At 34.2% G+C, this 23,790-nt stretch overlaps 1 pseudogene; it reads right to left on the bottom strand.

The window, feature by feature from the left end:
• Positions 1-22,772: 22,772 nt before the first annotated feature.
• LOC113601550 (protein unc-119 homolog A-like) lies at positions 22,773-23,432 on the bottom strand (annotated as a pseudogene).
• Positions 23,433-23,790: the final 358 nt, after the last annotated feature.

The following is a 23,790-nucleotide window of genomic DNA, read 5'->3' on the forward strand; positions in this document are numbered from 1 at the left end:
TTATTGTACTCCTTAGAATTTCAGTTTCCTCAGATCTCAAAATGTGGCCAAAATTGTGATTAATATTAGTCTTTGACACAAAGCAGGAGAAGAGAACAAATCAACATTAGTAATTCTAAAAATATTTTAATGACAGTAATGGCATTTACTTCATTAAAATGGTCAAATTATTCTCATAATTTCTCTTAAATCAGTGAAGATATAAGATGTCTCTATGTCAATAGTAGTTCTATTATTATGTAACATTTTAATTCTCTATATTTTTACAACCATAAAAGCTGCATCCAGTGGTTGTATTTGAAAAGAGACATCTAGATATCAAATCAACTAATTCTTTAACGCATCAAGTGTACTGTATTTATATATTTAATTAGCATCAAGGGTAATGTACACAGCAGATTTCTTTCCAGACAGTCTTTGAAGTGAGAGGCAAGATAAAATACTGGATAATTAATCAATGTCCAGTTATTTTAGGTAAGTAAATAAGACAATTTTTATCTTTCCCCAAAATTCTGGATATTTAAATTCTAAGGAATATTTTTTTTTGTACCATCACTAATTTTTTGCTTTTCATCTTTTTCACTTCTATTTTGCTTCTTTTCTATGGTGTAGGTTTTAATGTGATATTCAACAGCTCTAATTTTTACCCTAGGGTCTATAAAAGTATTGTTAAATTGTACTATTTACTCTGTGAATTATAATTCACATATTCAACTATATTCTCATATTTTCCCTCAAGATATTTGATGGTGGTATAATCACATGCAATTTGATTTTTTGTTTCTTCCCTAAGTTGGCTGCATTGTTTTTTCTTGGTGTTGATTGTAACTCTATTATTGCTACAGTCCTTATAATTAATTATTTTACTATGGGTAATAATTCTTCAATTCAACAATAACCAAAAAATTATGCATTAGGGAAAGTACTAAATGTACTAAATATAGTAGATGAAAAAATGCTGTTCATAAAGAAGGTCATGAAGCAAAGGTCATCTAGAAATAGTAAGTGAATGTAGAATTTCTTATTTACTGGATCTGGATTAGAACAGAATCCCTAAGTGGGGAAACAGGTAGGGGATCAGATTGATGAAGTTAAGTATATAAATTTAGAGACCAAGAGAGTGAGTGTGCACAGGAAGAGGAGGTATATTAAAGAAAATAATAGAAGAATGGGTCAATAGGATGGATTTGCTGATTTTATATGGAATCTCAGGGCAGGTGTAGAGGAGAAAATTGTCAAAAGTTCTTTAAAAAATTTTTTTTAATGTTTACTTATTTTTGAGACAGAGAGAGACAGAGCATGAATGGGGGAGGGTCAGAGAGAGATGGAGACAGAGAATACAAAGCAGGCTCCAGGCTCTGAGCTTTCGGCACCGAGCCCAACACGGGGTTCAAACCCACAGACTGTGAGATCATGGGCTGAGCCGAAGTAAGAGGCTCAACCGACTTAGCCACCCAGGCGCCCTGAAAATTGTCAAAAGTTCTTAAAGGGTGGATTAATGAATAAGGAAAAGAGCATCATAATGAATTTATGGGATATACTTCTAGACCCAAGACATATTCAGTAAATAAGACATATAACATTGAGGTTTGATAAGATAGTCAATTTTTGTGTATTTCTTATTTTTTTTTAAGTTTTTACTTCATTTCCAGTTAATTAACACACATTGGCTTCAGGTGTACAACACAATGACTCAACACCTCCATACATTACCCTGAACTCATCATAAGTGCACTTCTTAATACTTATTAACCATTCAATCCATCCCCCGATCCCTGCTCTCTGGCAACCATCAATTTGTTCTTTCTCTATAATTAAGGGTCTGTTTCTTGATTTGAAAAAAAAATGAGAATTTTTGCCTTTGCTTGTTTTTTTTACTTCTTAAATTCCACATATGAGTGAAATTTTATGGTATTTGTCTTCTCTAACTGATTTTGTTTAGCATTATATTCTCTACTTTCATTAATGTCATTACAAATGACAAGATTTCATTCTTTTTTATGGCTGAATAATGTTCTCTTGTATATCTATACAACATTTTTATCCAGTCATCAATCGATGGACACTTAGGTGCTTCTGTATCTTGGCAATTGTAAATAATGCTGCTATCAACATCAGGGTGCGAGTATCTTTTGAAATAGTGTTCTCGTGTTCTATGGGTAAATACCCATAGTGCAATTGCTGGATCATAGGTAGTTCTATTTTCAACTTTCTGCGGAAACTCCATACTCTTTTCCACAGTGGCTACATCAGTTTGCATTCCCACCAACAGTGCATGAGTGTTTAGGATAGTCCATTTTGAATTGTCTAGAGACTAACCAGGTATGAAAGAACATAAAGAGATAGGTTTAATTTCCAAAGAGAATACTTTGATGTGGAGACAATAAGCAGAGGACATGTTAAAATTGAAATAGCAATGAACTTTGCATGTAACTCTGTGTCTTCTAGTTCTTTTCTCATGCCCAGTAAGACAGATAACAGTAGATATTTTCTACTTGTAAATTTTGTTTAATCTTACCCACATTTCCTTTCTTAAACCACCAAGTACGGTGGCCCAGAAGGAGGGAGATTAAAGTTAAGCTGAATCAAATGCTCTAATTTAAAAGCCCTTATGTAGTATTATCAGCCTATATTCAAAGCTAATTATATTTGGCTATTGGTTATTTGATTGATTTTTCTGGAGTATTAAAAAAATCACTTACATAGTGAGAATATAATTCAAGACTTCTGACTCTTGAGTGCAACCACTAGAGCACATGCTGATGACCTTTTTATGGCACCAAAGAAATAATTTATAAAGTTTTAAAAACCATAATCTAGTATTTGGGGTTTAGAGCCAGGACACAAGTATATTAGAGAGGTAGCTATTTCATCCAACAAATATAAATTGATTTTAGTTGTAGGTGTGGTCTAATTCACTTAGCTTAAATTATTTAAGCATCGCTTATAAATGTACTCAGTACTAAATTACAGTTGAAACCTTTGTCTTCAAAAATAGAATATTTCATTATCTAAGAGATGGAAACCTAGGTTCACTATGAGAAGTTGACACAGCATGGTTTTCCCAGTTTGGTTGTAAAACTTTATTTAGCATCAGGAAGCTCACATATTTTAGAGGGCAGATATTTAAAGTTCTACAACCCTTAATATTAGAATTTTTTAATGTTTTATTTGCTTTATTTAGTACAATAATACATTTATATAGTGACTGAAACAGTATTTTGAGACTTATTCTCATTTGTACTCACGAGCCTTGATAGAAATGTTGAGTAAGCAAGTTTATCTCAAATGTCTTTTCATCACCTTTGGATAATCCCTCAAATGCAACTGGGTAGAAAATCCATAAGGTTCTTGTCAATACTCTGTGGCAGCTCAAAAAATTCTTTATGACATGACATACGATGACCACACTCGAATTATTTCAAGTATGCAACTGGAACTGCATAGATTGAGGCTGTGTTTTTCATAACACTTTACATAAGATTGAGGCTATTTGAATTTTCTATCTCCAAGAATGGGGCTGGAGCTGATGGAGATCAAGCCGTCTTCTGTTGCCACTGCTGTCTATTCAGAGGACTAATCCATTCAGAAGAGAGGGGATGGTGCTTGCACCAAGAAGTTTGCCTTTGAGATGGGAAAACCCCTGGAAAACAGTAAAATTTTAGTTAAACTTTCATGACATAGATTCAACACCACTTGTTTATAGATTAGATCCCAGTGGGGATTGAATTTAACGTATTCATTAGTCACCAAATATTAAGCAATCATCCCAGGTAAATAGCCGTTATGCAAATGTAGAAGTATTAAACTACTTATATTCCACAGAGAGAATGCATGGGGTAAGTAAACATGCATGTAAAGGACTCTTTCTGGACACTCTTAGACAGTGTTTTCAGATTAAGTTTCAAATCAAAATCCAAACCAAAAAATCACACCATAAAAGTATCTGAGGGGTGCCTAGATATCTCAGTCTGTTGACTGTCCAACTCTTGATTGTGGCTCAGGTCATGATCTCAGCGTTGCTGTCAGCGCAGATCCTGCTTGGACTTCTCTCTCTCTCTCTCTCTGTCTCTGCCCCACTCCTGCTTATGCGCACATGCTCGAGCATGCTCTCTCTTTCTCTCTCTCTCTCAAGATAAATAAGTGTTAAAAATATGTATCTGGAAATGTTTTAAAGTTCAAAGCTGCTAACCTAAAAGCTAAGGGGAAAGGAAAATCTTAATGCTTAATTACTTATTTTTTTTTACTCTTAAAAAAGGCATTTATTTTCTCCCATTTGGAGATTTGTTTGGGATTTATTTGGCATTTATTTGGAGGGCTTGTGGTCACTACATTTTCAAAAGAAGGCAGATAATTAACCAAATTAGATGAGAGTAATAATCCATATAAATGTGTGCATGACACAAGGCAGAAAGTCAACAAATATTTGTTGAATGAATAAGTAAAGTTAATATGAAGAAAAAATATTTTTCAGACATTCTAAAGTAAGCCATCAAATCCTATGGGAATAATATCATTTGTTTGTAAGGTTTTTTTTTAACCATCAAAATAATTTTTCTCCCTAAATACCTAATTTACCTTAATTGGGTGTTTGCCTAAAGATCAATCGGAAAAAAAATAAACTTATTGGGATACTATTAACAATTACATAACACAATGGGAAAATCTGATTTTATTTAAGGAAATTGATCAGGTTCTTGGTTGAATTAATTAATTTAGGTATGCAATGAAACTTTTCATCTTTGTATTTATAAAATACAAACCTGCTTACTTGGTTATAATTTCACTTAATTATATTAAAACCCAGTGTAAATAGGAGAGTGTACTAACTTTATTTTTGAAGCACCAGCATCCTTTCTTCCTGCAGTTGGATTGTTATATTAACACTAATTTAAATCAGTCAAATAGATTTACTCTGAAAAATAAAAAGTAATCTATAACAGGCAAAGAAAGATATCACTCAAAGGTGAACACTATATTATCAAACCAAGACAGTACTGATATTTCTGGATGTAGGAAGCATCCTACCCTCTCTGTGTCTGCCTGGGGTCCTTGTTAATCTGTTGCACTTGAGAGCCACTCTCACCCTTCAGAACTACCAGGGCAATAGCCTAAGCACCACCCTAGTGCCCTGCCTCCCACTGGAAAGAAACCCATGGTAGCCCCTATAACCTCCAAACCAAGCCCGTTCTTCAGTTTTATCATCTCCTTTCCTGGTGCGTAGCAGCATAGAATAAACTCTTCATTACCTTCATAAACTTATATATACATTATATACATATATATATGTATGTATATATATAATGTTTATTAATAATAATATCAACAAAGCACATTTTCCTTTTACTGTACATAATGTAACACCCTGCTTACTTCACTTCATAGATCAGTGTGAATCATACATATTTCTGTTTTCATATTTTTCTGTTTTCTGTTACAGTACTCTTTGAAAATACAATATAAAATACTGCATAATCAGTTTTAAAAAATGGACCATAATTAATCAAATTATACCCTTATCTGTTGTATTCAGGTGTTTCCTCTCTGTTTTGTATAGTATAAACACAACTATGAGGTATTCTTACGACTACTTCCGGCAGTCAGAGGATATTGCCATTTTGAAGATTCTTGATGCATAAGACAAAATAGCATTCAAAAGAGTTGGACTAAGTCGTCAGTACACCAACAGTGCCTGGAATTGTATTTCTTATGAAAACCTCATTAATGTGGGGAATTACCATTAAAAGAAAGTCTTTGGGGTGCCTGGGTGGTTCTTAACTTTGGCCCAGGTCATGATTTCAAGGCTCATGAGACTGAGCCTCTCTGGCCTGTCAGTGCGGAACCTGCTTGGGATTTTCTCTCTACCTCTGTCTCTGCCTTTCCCACCCTCACACTCTCTCTCTCTCTCTCTCCCTCTCAAAATAATTAAAATAAACATTTTTTTTAAAGAAAAGAAACTGATAGACCTCTATCCTTGAAAACATATTGTAATTATGTGGGTAAATCCTCAAATAATAAGGAATTTGGTCATTTTTACCTGTTTATTTGTCTATACATATTCCCAGTTTTATTGGGACATTATTTTTTTTTTGCACTGATTTTAGGGACTTTAAGCATAATATCAATAATTCATTGTCATGACCTATTTCTTAAGCTTGTCATTTGCCTTATACTTTCATATGATAACTTGCAAATATTGGGGTTTTAATTTATATGTTGTTAAGTACATTAATTTCTATGGTTCTTTTTATGTTTAGAAAGCTCTTCACTATCTTGATAATAAATATTCATCAGTATTATAAATTGCTTTATTATTTAGAAATTTACTTTTCCTTTTAACTTTCTGTTCTGTCTGAAATATATATTGTTTTATGGCATATGCTGGACAAGTATATTTATAATTTTTCAAATTTTGAAATTTCTCATTTATATGATTTGTTGAGTAATTCCTCCATTTTTCAGTGTGTTTTCCCCCCATTATGTTTCAGAAACCAAATACTTTACACTACATATTTAAATGCAAGTTTTTCTAGAACTCTTTATTTTATGCATTTATTTGGTACAATTATCGTGTATTTTTTTTAATGAATCAATAAAAGAATTGAGGCAGAAATACAGTTTTATACATTCGAGACTTCCAATATAGGAATACAATATGACTTCTTCAAGTCTTCTGTTTTGTCTTTGACTCAAGATTTATAATTTTTGTCCTATGAATCTGTACATTTCTTAATCAATTTAGGAGTAACTTTCAAAAGTGAAAAGGATTTTTTGGTTGTTATTTTTCCGTATTCTCTGTAACTTGACAGTTCAAATTAAATTGCATGGTAATTTCTGCAAGTGTCCCTTTCAATTGCATGACACTGAATGGTAGAGCAATATCACAGAGCTTTAAAGATATCTCTTCTCTGAAATTCAGCATATTTGCAAACACATGTCATCACTCCTTACCTGTGTGATCTTGAGCAAGATACTTAAGCTCTTTTTACCTCTGCTTTCTCACTTATCTCAGAATTACTAGCAGAAAAATTTCTTTAGGTGTCTGGTAAAATATAAGTCAGTAACACTCAAATGCTTTTAACACTGCCAAACAACTGGAAGCGGTCAATTGTAAATCTCTATTTTTTCTAGGTGTTCAAGTGTAGCAGCATATCTTACTACTAAAATATAATGAGAATATTTATATGATTGATAAGTTAGTATGGTGAAGAAAAGAAGCTGTAACACAGTCAATGTGTTTAGTCAGATTAATTAACTGAGTCATCTAGACATCAAATACAGTGAGCCATCCAGAAGTGTATCACTTTGTCAAAACAAGCGAGATCATCATTTGATTCTGGAGAAAAGATCTATGAGCGCTGAAGGAACATAAACACTAATGACAATTATTTTAATACAGTTTAAAAAGTTTATTTATTAACATCATAATGATTTTTTGACTATTAACTTATATTTCTTTACATGAGTTCTTGGTAATACATCGATTTAGTAAATTTAGTAAATTTAGTAAAACCAATGTTTTAATTTATCTTTATAAATCTTATTTTATTAAACCAATAACGTTTTGAATACTGACACAAACAGCTAAACTTTGAAGTAAATGAACTGGCTTTTATTACCTTACTCATAAAAAATTAATAATAACAATATTCATTCCTGATTCTGGAAAAATAGTGGACTAAGAAATTTACAAATTTTTCAGCTCTAAAGACATAGACCTGCTTAATCAAGTAGCAATAAAATTTTAGAAATCAGTAAAAATAAATGTCCATTTATATTTTTGTATTTCATTGAGTTAACATGTAAGCTCAATGTGAGAGTAAAAACTTTTTTTTCAGAAAAAAAATTTATCAGTTATACATTCATAGACAAGTGAAAGTGAAACCACATGATTAAAAGAGATGCTTGAAGCAATATTGTGTGAATAAATTGCTAAGTCTATCAGTAAATCTGAGCAATCAAAAAAATGCTCAGGAAAACGGTAATGATAACAATTACCTATTTGGGAGTAAATAAATATAATAACAAATAAGATAAAATTGGGTTGATTAAAATTAAAGCATTCGAACTCTGTATTATTCAGAAAGAGCCTAGCAGAGGCAGTGATTAACTTGTGAAATTTCCAAAGTAAAAAATGATTGTGAAAATATCAACATACTGTTACAAATATAAATACACAAATTTTAATTGCCAAAGCAGTAAAGGAAATAAAAAAATGAAGCAAATATAATAAATAAAATAGCAGGCAGATAAATATATCTAAAAATACATGCTACTTATATTGTATAATCATAAAATATAAGTGTATATTATTCATGTATTTAAAAACAAAGGATAGAATAGAGAATAAAAATACCAAAATGCATGAAGTTTTATATATATATATATATATGTGTGTGTGAACTTGTGTGTGTGTGTGTGTCTGTGTGTGTATACAAATCAGTGTATATTTATATGTGTGTGCAAATGGGTGACAAAGAAAAGAATTACTTAGATTATTTCTGTGATTTCAGAGAGAGATAACACGGTACTGAAACCGTATATCCATACAAAAAAATGTTGAAATCACAGAGTAAACATTTTAACAATGACAAGTGGAAATTGAAAACCTCACAGATTTATAGATTTTAATAGAAACTATCTACAACAAATAGATAAGATTGAGAAAATGTGAGCAAATGATACAAAATATTGTAATAATGTAATTAACAACTCTGATCTAAAGAACATATATAAGGCACCTGGGTGGCTCAGTCAGTTGAATGTCTGACTTTGGCTCAGGTCATGATCTCACGGTTCGTGGGTTCGAGCCCCACATCAGGCTCTAGGCTGACAGCTCAGAGCCTGGAGCCTGCTTCAGATTCTGTGTGTCCCTCTCTCTCTGACCCTCCCCCGCTCATGCTCTGTCTCTCTCTGCCTCTCAAAAATAAAGAAACGTAATAAAATTTTTTTTAAATAAATAAAAATAAAGAACATATGTAGAATTTTGGATTAAAAAGTCAGTAAACACTTTTCTGCAACGATACATGAAAAACGTATGAGCATGTATTAACATTGAGCATGTATTAAACTGCAAAAGAAATCCTAGCACAGACTAGATGAATGAGTTTATATCAAATAGGATCTCTATCTCAATGGATGGTTATTCATTTTTTATTTTTTTAATGTTTACTTCTTTTAGATAAAAAGAGAGACAGAGCATGACAGAGAGAGGGAGACAAAGAATATGAAGCAGGCTCCAGGCTCCGAGGTGTCAGCACAGATCCCAACACGTGGCTCAAATCCATGGACCTGAGGCAAAGTTAGACACTTAACCAACTGAGCCACCCAGGCACCCCATCTATCTCAACGAATTATTACAACTCAATATAAGAGATAGAACTCAATGTCTTAATTTAATGAATTTAAAGATATACTTCAAAATAATTTATTGAAGACAAAATTCATGTGACAAATTAGGTATATAAATACATGAACATAGCATTACAGTACTTCCAGGGTGCAACTAAAATGGCATTTAGAAGGTTACTTATAGATTCATATATTATAAAGGAAGAAAGATTGATATTCATGTATAGGAACTCAAAAAGCTGCAAAAGAATAAGATGATAAAGTGATAGGTAATGAACAAAATTAATATATGTGATTGTTGAACTTAAAGTATAAAAATAAAAGAAAATATACATGACAAGAAAACCAAAACTGTTTATTATTTATTTTTTAGTGACTTTTTAAAAAAATTTTTAAGTGTACTTTTTATTTGGAGAGAAAGAATGAGCAGGGAAGGAGCAGAGAGAGAATCTTAAGCAGGCTCCATGCTGCCAGCACCAGGCCTGATGAGAAACTCGAACTCATGAACCATTAGATCATGACCTGAGCCGAAATCAAGAGTTGGATGCTTAACCCACTGAGCCACCGAAGTGCCCCAAAACTGTTTCTTTATAAATGGAATTAAATAGAAAAATCTCATCTGGGATGATTGATAAGAAAGATGAGGGAAGTTACGAATAATATATATAATATTAGACATTTAAAATAAGTAATATTATGAACCAATTTTATGATATTAAATTATGTTATATGTGATGTTATATAGTAATATGTTATATGTAAATTATATCTCATTTAGAAAAGAAAAACATTCAAATCCTAAAGGAAAGACAATTGTTACAGAAAGATGCAATTATCTAAATTGATAACAAAAGAACAAAACAGACCAATAAGTATTCACACACATGAAACACACATAATTTTTTAAAAGAATTCTACCAAATTTTTCAGAAACAGATAATCTATATGATGGAAATTGTTCCAAATGATAGAACAAGAAGGAATTCATTCACTCATTTTATGTTATGAATAATATTAGTAACAAAGACAAGGAGAATGAAACTGTGCAAGAAGAAAACTATAGGCCAGTTTCAACTATGAATACTGATATCACAAAAGCCTAAACAGACATCATCCTTAAAATAAAACCTCACACGCAAACACACAGATGAACCATCCCTGCCTTTTGTAATAAACAATGTGCTGGAAATTGCAGCCAGTGCACCAGCCCAGGAAAATAAAGGGACAAAAGCAATACTTTTGTTATGAATAAACATACTACCCATCTAGAAAACTCAACATGTTCTGTAGGCACATTATTTCAACTAATAATAATGTTCAGGAAGTTTGTTGCTTATAAGAACAGCACAAAAAGTGAAAGTGACCAAATACATTCAAATGGTAAGATCCATATTGTCATTGTTTGGGTCCTGCTGTTATAAAAATCCTAAGAAAGGATTCTGTTGTTGTTCTTTAATCTTTAAGTAAACTATGATTTATTTAAATATCTTTATTTACATTTATATATTATTATTTTTAACATTGTTAGTTCTGTTTAGATTGTAATGCTCTTGATTTTCAAACAAAATAATCCATGTTTGATGTCATGAAAAATAAAACTTAGAGTGTATATTTTTCAAGTAAACCATGAAAATTGGCAACATTTGTTATTGATTCTGTATAAAATACATTTCTGATTTTAAATTTTTCCAAGATAATGTAATAATTTTATTTATTAAGCATGCAATAATAATCTGAGCTAAGATTTATTTCTTAATTGGGTTAATCTTAAATTCTTACATTTCTCCATTCTTAGAATGAATTTGAAAACATTAAAATCTCAGTTTCTTTAATGAGGCAAAAAACACAAAACATTATATCTTATTAATCATTTTTAAATGTATGGAACAATAGTATTAACTCTGGGCACATTGTTTGTAACAAAATCACTGGTTTTCCAGTCTTAGAGTCTATTTTTTCCTCATCAAGTTTGTAGATTTATGGCTATAATGAAATATTCTCTTTGAATATGTATCTTTGTTTGTCATTTTTGTAATTTTTATTTTTGAGAGAGACAAAGAAACCATGCACACATGTGAGAGAGGATCAGAGAGAGAGAGAGAGAATCTTAAGCAGACTCCATACCCAGCAAGGAGCCAGATGGGGAGCTCGATCTCACCACTGTGAGATCATGACCTGAGCTGAAATCAAGGGTCAGATGCTCAACTGAGTGGGCCATCCAGGCACCCTGTTTATGTCATTTTTTAAAAAGTCTCCTCCATTTGATTTGAAGACTATTTTGATTTTGTTTTCCCAGGAAAACTGGTAAACCATAAAATATATGTACAAATAAAATATTATTCAAAATATCTTATCTAATATATATATGTGTATATATATATATATTATATAGGCATATATATTGGCAAAAATGTTGCCTTGTATTGGGTTAATGTTTGCTGTTACAACTAGTACCCACTTCCTTTACCAAGCAAGCTGACCATTCACTTTGGGGATGCCGCCTGGCCTGGAAATGACAAGATATTGGACTGTGGAGAGCACTGAGTCCAAACCCTAAGGCTAGTATTTGGTAGTTAATTATGTCTTTTGATGAGTAATTTAAACTCTGAACCCTATTTTTGTTACAGTAAAGAATGAATAATAATGACTACTTTCAAAGATTATTATATGGATTAACTAAGATAAGGTAAGAAGCTATTGTGTATTTTTGAAATCAGAACCATGGTTGTAACTTTTCCAAATTGATCTCCAAAGTACTGATTGAGAGAAACATTCAGAAAGAAGTAGGGTGTGTATTCTTTTATTTTAGTTATATAAAATATTCCTAGATGTAATTTCTTAGTTTTCAAGCATGATTCTTGTTATATCCCCCCAAAATTAGACAAACCAAGGTAATAGTTGGGAGAGATAATCTCTGATTAAAAATAAGCCTTCCACAGGTTCTAACTTGTAAACAATTCAAATATAAGCATCTCATGTGTATAAATGATGCCTGTGTGTCCATTGACTCAAGTTTGTATTTTCATGTTTCACTGTGAATGATCTACAATATTAATGTAGAAATGGTTTGAGATCAAAATAGGGACTTGTGATAGAAATAGATGGTTAGGAAAAAACTGATGGCATAAAATGTCTTTCAATTGTCATACTATAGTTTTACTCATGAATTAAATGGCAAAATTATAATTTAAAACAATTGGAAATACCTTGGAATGTTGAGAAAAAGGAATTTTCATGGTTTTATGTGTTCACTCCAATGTTTTTGGAAAATGGGACCACTTTTTGGTTTAAAATGGGCTTATTTACCTGTAAGTGGTATCCTGGTAAGATAGCACGCTTCTCAAAAATGTTGCCTATAGCATTAACTGCTCTCTTCATGCCTTTGAAATTTCTTATTGAAAGAAAATTAGCATAAGTGAGCAAATTAGTATTTGTATGGCAATTTTTAGATTGTTAAGCACATAAAAATAGAGGTGAATTAAGTAAATTTCCAGAGGAAATTATGGGAATAGAATTTTCCCGTTAAATGTGGTAGTGAATGATCTAGTGATGTCCATTAACAATCAGCTGATTAGTACATTGCCCCTATAATGACAAGTCTCTAATCAACAGGCACATCTAATGTCAGCATTGGGCAAGTCCGGGAACAAAGAGGAAGGATGTAACTATGTTGATTTTTTTAGGATCAACAGGCATTTGACAGGCTTTAAATCATTTTAGTGATAGCAACTATCTTTTAATTGAATTAAAAATAGGACAGCATCTTCAATTTAGATACATCTTGAGACTTTCAGATGGCATTATATCAGATTCACAAGTAAGCTGATGTTTTTATTGAAGAAAACATGATAAAATTTATAGAAGAAAATAGCAAAAAAATGGAAAAATACAAAAGGAAGAAAAATATACAAGGAAAAATCTAGAGTCTCCTGTCTTTTTGTGGTATCCAGGGTTTTACTTTTGAGCTTTTTATTTAGTATTAGCGTCTTGACTATGGGATTTCAATTCACTTTGCATCTTTCAAGAGCATGTTTTTTTTTAAATAAATTAATTGTGACTGCACAATAGGGGCACAAATTAATTTTTAAAGGAGAAGGCCAACTAAAATGTCGTATTTGCTTACAGTGGAACATAATTGCAGAGAAGCAGCTTGTTTTTTTAAAACCAGAAAGACCAGTGCTGTAATTGTAGGCTCTATTGATTATTCCTGTTTGGAACAGTGATCATTAGTAAATGTTTTGGCCCAGAGATTCAAGTTATAAAGCTTGGTGCTGAGCAATCAGGCATGGTTTACTGTGGAAATCAACAGGAGATGAGGTTTTCTACAGTGTGGCAGATGGAGACTGGAAAACCATTATAGTCAAGAAATGCAAAAATGTAGCTTCTTATGATAATCATAACTTGCTTACAGCTCCATTCTGTGATAATGGTAGAAATTTCATGATTATTCCCTTTCTGTTTCCCAAATTTTTCATATTTTCTTTCTATGAAAGTTTCCATCCATGGGTGCCCGGGTGGCTCAGTTGTTTAGCATCTGACTTTGGCTCAGGTCATGATCTCTTAGTTGATAGTTTCAGTCCCACACCAGGTGAGCTTGAGCTCCTCATAGGGTGGGCATAAGACCTGCTTCTGGTAAAACATGAGCCCGACTACAAGTAAAACAGGAACCCTGCTTTAAGTGAGCCCCAGTTCTTTCTCTCTCTCTTCCTCTCTTTGCCCCTCACTCACTGTGCCCTCTCTCTCTCTCAAAAAAAAAAAAAGTTTCCATTCACATTCATACATGTGATGTGAATACACATGTATCTAAGAAATCTCTATATTGAATACATACTCATGTATATAAATAGTACATTTAAGGTGTTTTTTGATTAAAGATATTCCTTATTTATTATAATAACAAAATTAATTATGTTAGTATTTCAAAATGGGAGGTTGAAGATGCCATGTACAGGTTATATCTTTTCACAAGTGTTCCTCTTTTGTCATCAGGAAAAGAAGCATATTATTTTTTTTTTACTACTACAACTCTAATAATAAAAATAACAGTAAGACCCACAGATAAAAGCAGTGTTTAAAGCATTAGGTAATTTATATTTTTGGATGCAAATCATGAATCCTTAGAAGGAAATTATTTTGAGGTATTGCAGATGAAATTAAATGCTTTTAAAATATGTCTGTATGTCTTTTTCTGTATTTTTTCTATTCTCATATATTCTGGATGATGCTGAATATATACCTGAAGCAATGATTAAATAGATGCAAAAGTAAGGCCTTCTTGGTGGTAAGATTCCCAGGAAGTTCACAGAGTACAGTCTGAGTGATCCGTGAACCTGTACATGAATTCCATGATAGGAAAGGTAAACTCCAGGAGAATCTTGAGTCATAGTGGTGGTAGGTAATGGGAAAGCCAGTGTAGGAGTCAAAAAATACACTTCAGGATAAACTTGCTTTTTGTGGCCTTACATTTTATTTACTGGCATTTGTTTCCTATTTAGAAAAAATAACCATGACAACAAGGAGACACATTCTTTTCCTTTACTTTGTTTTCTCGCACTTACTCCAGAATCTCACCTCTCTGAAGTTCTCTGTGAGAAACCTTGAAGCTCCATGAAACTCCTATTATAAGTTATATCAGTGCAGAACAGCTTGTGTGCTCCTGATTATATCTCATGTAAGTCCCCAGCTTGTCTGACTCAACTCGCACAGTGATTTGCACTGAAGCTACTGAGGCAAGGATGCAAACGTGTGATTCAAGACTGGTAAATATCCCTCCCTTTAACCTGATAAGCAAACCATATGATTTAGAGGGTTTGTACCCATAACCACTCTAAAAATGGAGACAGTACTCTTATTTATTTCTTTTTTTAATTAAAAAGGCATCCCAGAAACATATGCTAGAAAATATATGATTTATTAGTTGTGAGAGAAAGGTAATTAATAAATGTTGAGATTGTTAAATGTGGCTATTACATAACAAAAGAAATTCCATGATGCAGCCGGGAAAATCAGCTTCCTTCGGTTTTCAGTCACTCTCATCAAGATCATAAAATGTCTTCCATTTGAACCTTTCATGTTGAAAACTCAGAAATGTCACTGAGGTTAAATGGAAGACTGGGGAGTCTGACCTCTAAGTGCGAGAGGTTGACAAAGACATGTGGGACTGCTGAGAAAAGTTTCTAGAATTCAGGTTTTCAATTCTGAGTAGTACTTGCCTCATTGGATCATTGGAGTAAAATGAGAGTGCATTGTGTATTCCAGTTACTACATAGCATAACACACAAAGTTACTTAATATTTGTTTTCTTCTAACTTCCAAAAATCATTTCTTTTCTTCCTCCAAGTCAAATGTCTGCAAAACTCTTTTAAGGAAGAGAAGCATTTGCGTATGATCAAGAGAACATCTATAGATGACCTAAGAACAATGAAGTCAAGGGAACTTTTCCTCTTTAGGTGTCAGGCATTCCCCAACCCTTCAACCTTCCCTCTGATTACACATCTACACCACAACTAGATTGAGTATTCTATGACATTGTTCTTATCTTACTAAAATTGCATCTTATGTGCCAAATATCTTCAATAGTTATTGTAAATTGATTGAATTGATCCACTCTGGAAGACAAATGTAAGTTTAGAAACCCATTCATTATGGTATTGCTCTCAGACAATATACTTTAGAGCCTAAAGATTAAGAAATTAATTTTGGACAGAATATTTATATCCATAATATTTGTTTTCTTTTATTTAAAAGGAATGATTGCTCTAATATACTTGAGAAAATTATTTAATGAGATATTTAAACCAATGAGAATAGAGACACACCTAAAGAGGGATAGAAGTAGAGTTAGGAGGAAAAAGAGAGATTTAGGTATCAGGTTTTGCTAACCTAAAGAATGAAGAGTGGAAATAATTGGCTGAAACTGATACATCCTTCCCTTAATTGGTTGTGATTTGGATTTATACGTAATGCTTTTAGAGAGAAGACACTTTTTTTTCCTTCTTTTTTTCTTGAGACTGGCTACAGTTCCTGGAAACATGGGAGAAGGTAACAAATCTTAGGGAGTTATGATTCTCCACAGGAGAGGTATGCTAAGATGTTACCTTCTCCTTTATCTTCTTATTTATATTACATAGAAATCCAAATCACATCGGATTAGGAGAATGATGTGTCAGTTTCAGCCAATTATTTCAGAGTTACAATAGGGCTAGCTCAGGGTTGAAACCTCTCATTGAATAAGACTATTCCTTTTTAACAGCATTATCCCAGCCCCCAAACACTAGAAAACTGGGTCTCCCTCTTTTTAGGTACATCTAACAATCTTTTGGTTAATGTAAATATATATAAATGGACTTACGAAAAAAATATGGTGGGTAACTATCAAGAAAGTGGATTTACTATTGAAAATTATGGATTAATCAGTGTTTTTAGGTTTGGAATTTTGAATCCATCTCAGTTTGCAATCCATTTCTTCTTCCATATTCTACTCATCCTTCTCATATATATCAAGTTCTCTTGACATTCACAGAACTCATAAAAAGCTTACATAGATTAACATTAAAATAATCTTCTCTCTAGAACCACATTTAATGAAATGTCTAACCCAACTCTTTACAGCCCACTTAATTCTCTCAACTAAGAAATTTAACCTACGTACTTGTTGGTGTTCCTGACTGGCAATCCTAGTTTCCTGATGATTGTATATACGTATTGAGATTTGATTTGACATCTCTCAGAGAGAATTAATTACCTCACGTAAAAAAAAATGGAATCAGGGTGCCTGGGTGTCTCAGTTAGTTGAATGTCCGACTCTCAATGTAGGCGCAGGTCATGATCCCAGGGTCATGGGATTGAGCTCTATGTGGGGCTCCACACTGAGTGTAGAGCCTGCTTCAGAATCTCTCTCTCTCTCTCTCTCTCTCTCTCTTTCTCTCTCTCTCCCTCTCTTTCTCTCCCTCTCCTCCTCTCCCCCTCTCCCTTGCTTGCACTCTCTCTCTCTCTCTCTCTCAAATAAATAAATAGAAATTTCAAAAATGGAATAGACCAGAAAACACAGTAAAGTAGATTTCTTGAATTACTAATCACACATTGCAGGTCATTTTGTGTTATAATGAATACAATTTTATAAGTACTAAGAACAGAAAAACACAATACAGAAACCGTAACAATTATTAAGCAAGGTAGAATTATTTAAGGAATGCTTCTCAAATCTGTACACCTGAAAAGAAACATTTCAAGTCAGTAGCTTGATATTTCAGAATCCTATTCTGCAGTAATACAATATTTACTCTATGGCCATGGAATTGTGGCCAATACACGATATCCTCAACCTTGATGCAGCAAGACTTTGTTCAATAAGATAAAATTCAATATTGGCTTTTAACATGAGTTGCAATGCAATTGCTTTTGTTTATAGTTCCTAGGTTATAGGTTGTAATTTTAATAGATAGAAGAAATGCTTTTATTTTGAAGGAGAATATAATAAAACTAGACAAAACAGTGCATTAGTTGTCTCTTCTTACGCAGCTTCATACAGTAATGAGGGAATCAATACGTTATAGGCCATATGGGTCACCAGGGACTGCAGCATACATTATGCAGGCATCATGTGGTGTTTTAGCAGGGCAGTTTCCATTAATGACAATGAAATTTATACTGCTGAGTTTCAGAATATGATTTAAAAGCATACTTTACAAGAGCATACTTTAAGGAGATGCAGTAAGCCTTTTGTTATAGTATATATGAAAGCATCGTGTGACATCACATCTAGTAAACTTTTAGTTTTTTGTTTGTGTTTTTTCTTTAAGCTCAAAAGTTCAGCAGATGGTGGCAATGAAGATGGTGGCAATAAACCACAAGTACAGCAGTAGGTAGATACATATTGTACTCAGAACAAGTCATGGTCAAAATCATTGTGTAGAAGCGTGTCTTTTCTGACTTCTAGTTTTGAATGTAAAACCAGAAATTAGAGATGTGGCTTAAACCAAAAAATTCAGGTACCTGATCTTAACTGTTTGTCTGATATGGGTCTTAAATTTTAAATGTTATGGAGGGAACATAGTTTAATTAGGCAAAGGGTGCACTATATACTATGTATAGGGTATGGACATAGTCATCTTCTTTGTGACACATGAAGTAATTGGTAACTATCACTACAGAAGAATCTACTGCTAACTTTTAGTTCATCTTTACTGTTGTTAATAACTGGGTTATCAGCCAGTTATACAAAATCTTGGGATCTATATCTATTCCCTGGAAATATTTATCCTATGCTCATCTAGATACATCTGCGTCAAATTGTTCAATTTCATACAGGCATTGGTGTCACAATGCTAGCGTTCATATCCCAACTCTGATACTACATAACTGTGTCATATTGAACAAGTTACTTATTCTCTCTGCCCAAAGTTTCTTATTTGGAAAATGCAATAGCGGCTCCTACAGTCCAAATAGAGAATTAAGTGTGTTACTACATGTTATGTGGTTAAAATAGTGCCTAGATTATTATAAGTAATAAATAAATGCCAAACATTATTACATCAATGTTATATCATTACTAATCTTCCTTTTGCTGCTCCTCATTCCCCTACTGCTTCCAAAGAAGATGCATACTAAAGGGTTTAGTTCCTTTGTGTGATTGAAAGTTTAATCTTTAAAGTACTCTAATGATATTGTAATTGATATTTCTGATCTAATTTTGTTACTGTTCAACTCCAAGTGGATACGTAATACTGTGAGACTAATTCCAATACAGTTAAGCTCATGCCATGGTTTTCCAATTCTGATGCCTCACAATGATTCTGAAATATTTCTGTGCAAATCTCTTCCTGTAGGCAGGGGGCAGGGATAGCTTCCTGTAGCTCCGGCTCCAGGGGTCCCAGATACACCAGGTTCAGCCACTAGCTGCCGACAAAAAAACCAAAGGCGGAGAAATAAGTGGTGGTGAAATGAGAAATAAATTTATTTCAGTGAGACTGATATTGGGAAGACAGAGCACTAGTGTCTCAAAGACTATCTCCAAAGTGCTGAAAATACTTACAGGTGTATATAAGGAGAATGGAGAATGGGGAACAAAGGTGGGCGGGTACATGCAGGTGGGCAGAAAGTTAAGTCATCATTGTTTTGGAATCAAACAGGGATGCATTCTTGTTGCTCAAGGCAGTCCTTATTGCTTGAGGGGGTAGTTTCAGTTCCTATCAGGGAATGATTTTCCCTCAGGGTCTTATACCTGAGCCAAGAGACAGCTGGAAAGAAACCAACTAGAAAGTTTGAGGGCAAAATGGAGGTGGCCAAAGTGTCCTATTTCATTAACAATATTATATATGTGTATATGTGTGTATATATGTGTGTATACACATATATGTGTATATATGTGTGTGTGTGTGTGTATATATATCTGTGTGTATATATACATATACATATATATATGTATATATATATCTTGTGACTGTGGTAGAGAGGGTGTGTAAATATTCTTAATTTTATGCACACTGAGATTATCTTTGACTGGATTGTTACCAGGAACAGACTACTCCATCATTCTCAAACCACATAGATTAACTTGATGATTAATGTTCTAGTATTTAAGGGAGGTAGATAGCACCTACTTGCTGCCTCACTCAGATTTTATTGCTTATTTTTGAATAATTTAAGTAGGCATAACATAAAAGTAGGCATAACATAAAAGTTGAATAATTTAAGTAGGCATAACATAACAAAAAATGCTACTGGGTTTGGGATCCCCTCTGGAATATTTTACCTGAGCTGTAAATCAAGAGACAGTTACTGTCAGTTTCCTTGAGTAGAGCTGTCCCCAAGGCCAGAAAAGCTGGTAGCAATGACTGTATAATTCTCAAAGATCAAGCTGTTCCATGTTTTTGTAAAATAATTGAAGAACATACATAAAATCAGCGCTTCCTTTGACTTCTCTCTTGATCAAGAAGGTGAAACTATCCCACCTGCATAGAACCACATTACTTTACTTTTGTGATTAATTTTGCCCTAATAGCTGTTCACTTTGTCATTATAACCTGACCCTAAGTGTTACAATTGAGAAAATAATACTGTGTTACTTATTGACCCTAAACACCAGAGATGTTAGTACAGAAGACATTTCTACTACTCTGATAATTATGTCTATCATCATTCTTATCCTTTCTACTCTTTATTTACTATCCTAAGCTTTTTTTAAGTCATTGGAGTTCACTTTGCTTATCCAAGAGCCTTAGGCCCTATGGTTCTCTGGAATTCTATATAGTTCTCTAATTCCCTTAGTGGATGGGACAGTTTAAAATTCTTTGTGGCCTAGACCATGACTTTGAGTGGAGGAGAGATTAGTCATCTCTCTGCTGATTTTATTGCGTCTTCAGCTTCCTGCCCATGTCTTCATGTGGCAATGATTTTAATGCAATTACAGTAGGAGACTTTATTCTTTTTATAAAGAATGTGGTTATTAAATCCAAAATGTAATCATTGGGACCAACTTCAGATAAAATTCATTTTCATCTTACCCATTTTTCACTTGTTTGATTTTTTGACTGGATACCCGACTGCTTAATATTGTGCACTTGAAACAGTCATTCTCTATAAGAAGATGAATTTTAGATAAATGATTCCTCAGCTAAGCTAACTCAATGCTAAGTATTGGATAGACTCAATCCCCTTATAAAAATGGAATTTCTGAAATAAAGAGATTGTCTTTTGGAAAGACACTGGCACATGAGCAACTGAATACCAAACTGAATACCAAGCATATATTATGTTTAAACCTACAACAGAGAGAATAAACTAGAACAGCAGCCTTGTTTCCACAACCCAGCCTAGAAAATAATGGTGCAAAACATTTCACTCTTGGATGAGACATGTTCCTCCCAACAGTATACTTAGAAGCCATGTATCATTCACCCAAAGATCCACAGAGCTGCTTTCATGCTTCAAAGAGTTGGTACAATTGCCTTCTCCCAAGGTGGATCACTTAGTCTTGTACCATATGATGTTACTTTGGTGTTCCAGTGGAGGTCATAAAAAAGATTGATTCCTATCCTTTGTTGTTTTGCCTTCCTTGCCATATGTAGGGCTGTGTAACATGAGCTCTTTCCTTGGTGGCTAGTCTGATCTATTGCTTGTTGCAGGGCTCCAGAGACCTAGAAAACTAAATTGTTCCCGTAGCAAGCACCCTGCAATTACTCAGGCTGTAACTACACAGACCTAACAAACCACATTGCTCCCCAGGTGGCTTTCTGGCTTTCTTGTGCCTTACTCTTTCTGCTGTTAGGCCTTTTGCTGCTCCAGGGATCCAGGAGATTGAGCATGAACCTTTCCCAAGTCATCTGATCTTGGCAAAGCCGTATTATGTCCAATGTGTATCCAGAGAAATGAGTATCAAAACTTAAGTACTTCAAGACTGAATAGATCTTATCATTGTCAAAAAAATATGTATTGAACTTTTTACTAAGAAATAACCAGTATTAAAAAAAATGAAAGAAACAACCAATATCCAGTAGAAATACATTTAACAAAGCAATGTCTATTTTTAGGTTGTAACCATTCTAGGAAGAGGACAGAAAAGCACATATAAAAATGGATATTTTTAAATAAAAAATGCTTATGATTTTTTACATTTGAAATTAGAAGCCATTTCTCACGTCTCCTCACAAACGTTTCTGATGTTTCTTGAGATATTCTGGGAGTATTAAACAAATTCTCATGCAATCAATCCTTTAAGTTTGTGTTGTCCCTTTTGCAAAATTATTCTACACAGAAAATGGAAATATACTATCTTTCTCAATGAGCATGTTTTTTTTTTTATCTAAATATACTATTTGACTATTTTAGCAGGCTACATTTAAGAGTTATAAGTTGTAGTAAATTTTGATACTACAATTAATAAACTGAAGTGCTGTGCAGCTATGTGTAGACTAAGCTATTTTGAGAATAAAATCCATATAAGTGTGAGCCAGTTTATGTAAGGAAATGAAGATATTAGTAAACAAGAGAAAATGTTAAAACGGTCACTATTTAATTGCCTTTGATCCTAATCTGTTACATTATTTATTTTCTGTTTAGACCCCTGTTTCTCCAACACTTTGCTTTGTTTTTTCTTTTTAAAAAGTAAAGGAAAAAGAGTTTTTTGAAAACTATATGCAGCTGGTCCAGTCCCTCCCACACATCACAGGCAGTGGCTGGGCCCGGGATGGTAACACCTGGGGTGGGCCCAGGGCTCAGACTCCCTTGGGAGTCATGGAAGCCAAACCCCACCATGGATTTTCATCTGTGAATTTACAACTCTAAATGGCCTGTTGGTGGTGGGCAGGGGACAAGGAATGGGTCCCTGCCCTGACTTCTTCAAAACCTAGATAGGGGAACACTATGCTTAAGCTCCAAAAAGTCCCAACTATGCTGTCAGGAAGTCCTGGCTACCTCTCTTCCAGGAGGCATTTCTGGACATGGAGGCAGACAGACTTCCTACCACCCCACCCCATGCTCCAGGCCCATGGGCTTTGCTGATTTGGATGTGGGACATGAGGCACCCTCCCTCCCATAGTTAACTCTGGATCCAGGGCTCTTGGAACACTCCCCAGGCAGACCTGGAGATGGTTGCGATTTAGTGCCTCTCAATCATGAGGAAGTGGTTGACAGACTTGTCTCCCACCGTGGACTCCACCGTGGCTCCCACCTGCCTCTGACCCAGGAAGGCAGGTGTGTACTCATGGTGGACAAAGCACCCAGCATTGGGGTCCAGGTCCCGCCGGTTGATGAGCAACCATTCTGAGGCTGGGGCTTCTTGATTTCAAAGAGGACAGTGCCTGAATCCGTGTCTCAAATCTTGAACCTGATGAGGTCGATTTTGTAGATATTCTCCTCGCGTAAGCATAGGTAAGTTGCCAGCGGTGATCCGCGGCTGCCCCAGCACATTCTCCTGCCCTATAGCTGTTCCTCCGCAGAGGCCCGGCTCTCTCCCAGACCCAGATTCCCTTTGTTCTGAAGCTGCGGCTTGGGCTGGCGCTCCAGGCTTGGCCAGAGGCCCCTGGAACAGGCTGTGTCCCTATCCCAGCCTCACCACTGCCGCCCCTCTTCTTCACCTTCATGGCCTTGCAGGGCCTCAGCTTGCCAGCTGCCTGCACCTGTTGGAGCGAAGAGAAGGGGACATTTTGCCCTTTTTGAGAGAATGTAAAGATGCCTGTTCAAAGGTGAGTAACATTGGTCAAATTTGCATCACTCACGGTAAGCCACACCACTAAAATGCATTTTTCAGGACAATGAAGAACCTTGAGGGAGAAAATGGAACTACCATTAAAAAATGGTAACTATTCAAGAAATCATAAAGTGATGACTGAGATACATTAATCAGTAATCAACTGATCATTTTAGTCACAGAGGTTCCAAGAGTGAACTAGATAGGTAAGTTGGGGGAAAAGGCAACATTCAGCAGAAAACAGTGTTTGG

This window comes from Acinonyx jubatus, chromosome B3 (genome assembly GCF_027475565.1).
Source record: "Acinonyx jubatus isolate Ajub_Pintada_27869175 chromosome B3, VMU_Ajub_asm_v1.0, whole genome shotgun sequence".
In the NCBI taxonomy this organism is placed as follows: domain Eukaryota; kingdom Metazoa; phylum Chordata; class Mammalia; order Carnivora; family Felidae; genus Acinonyx; species Acinonyx jubatus.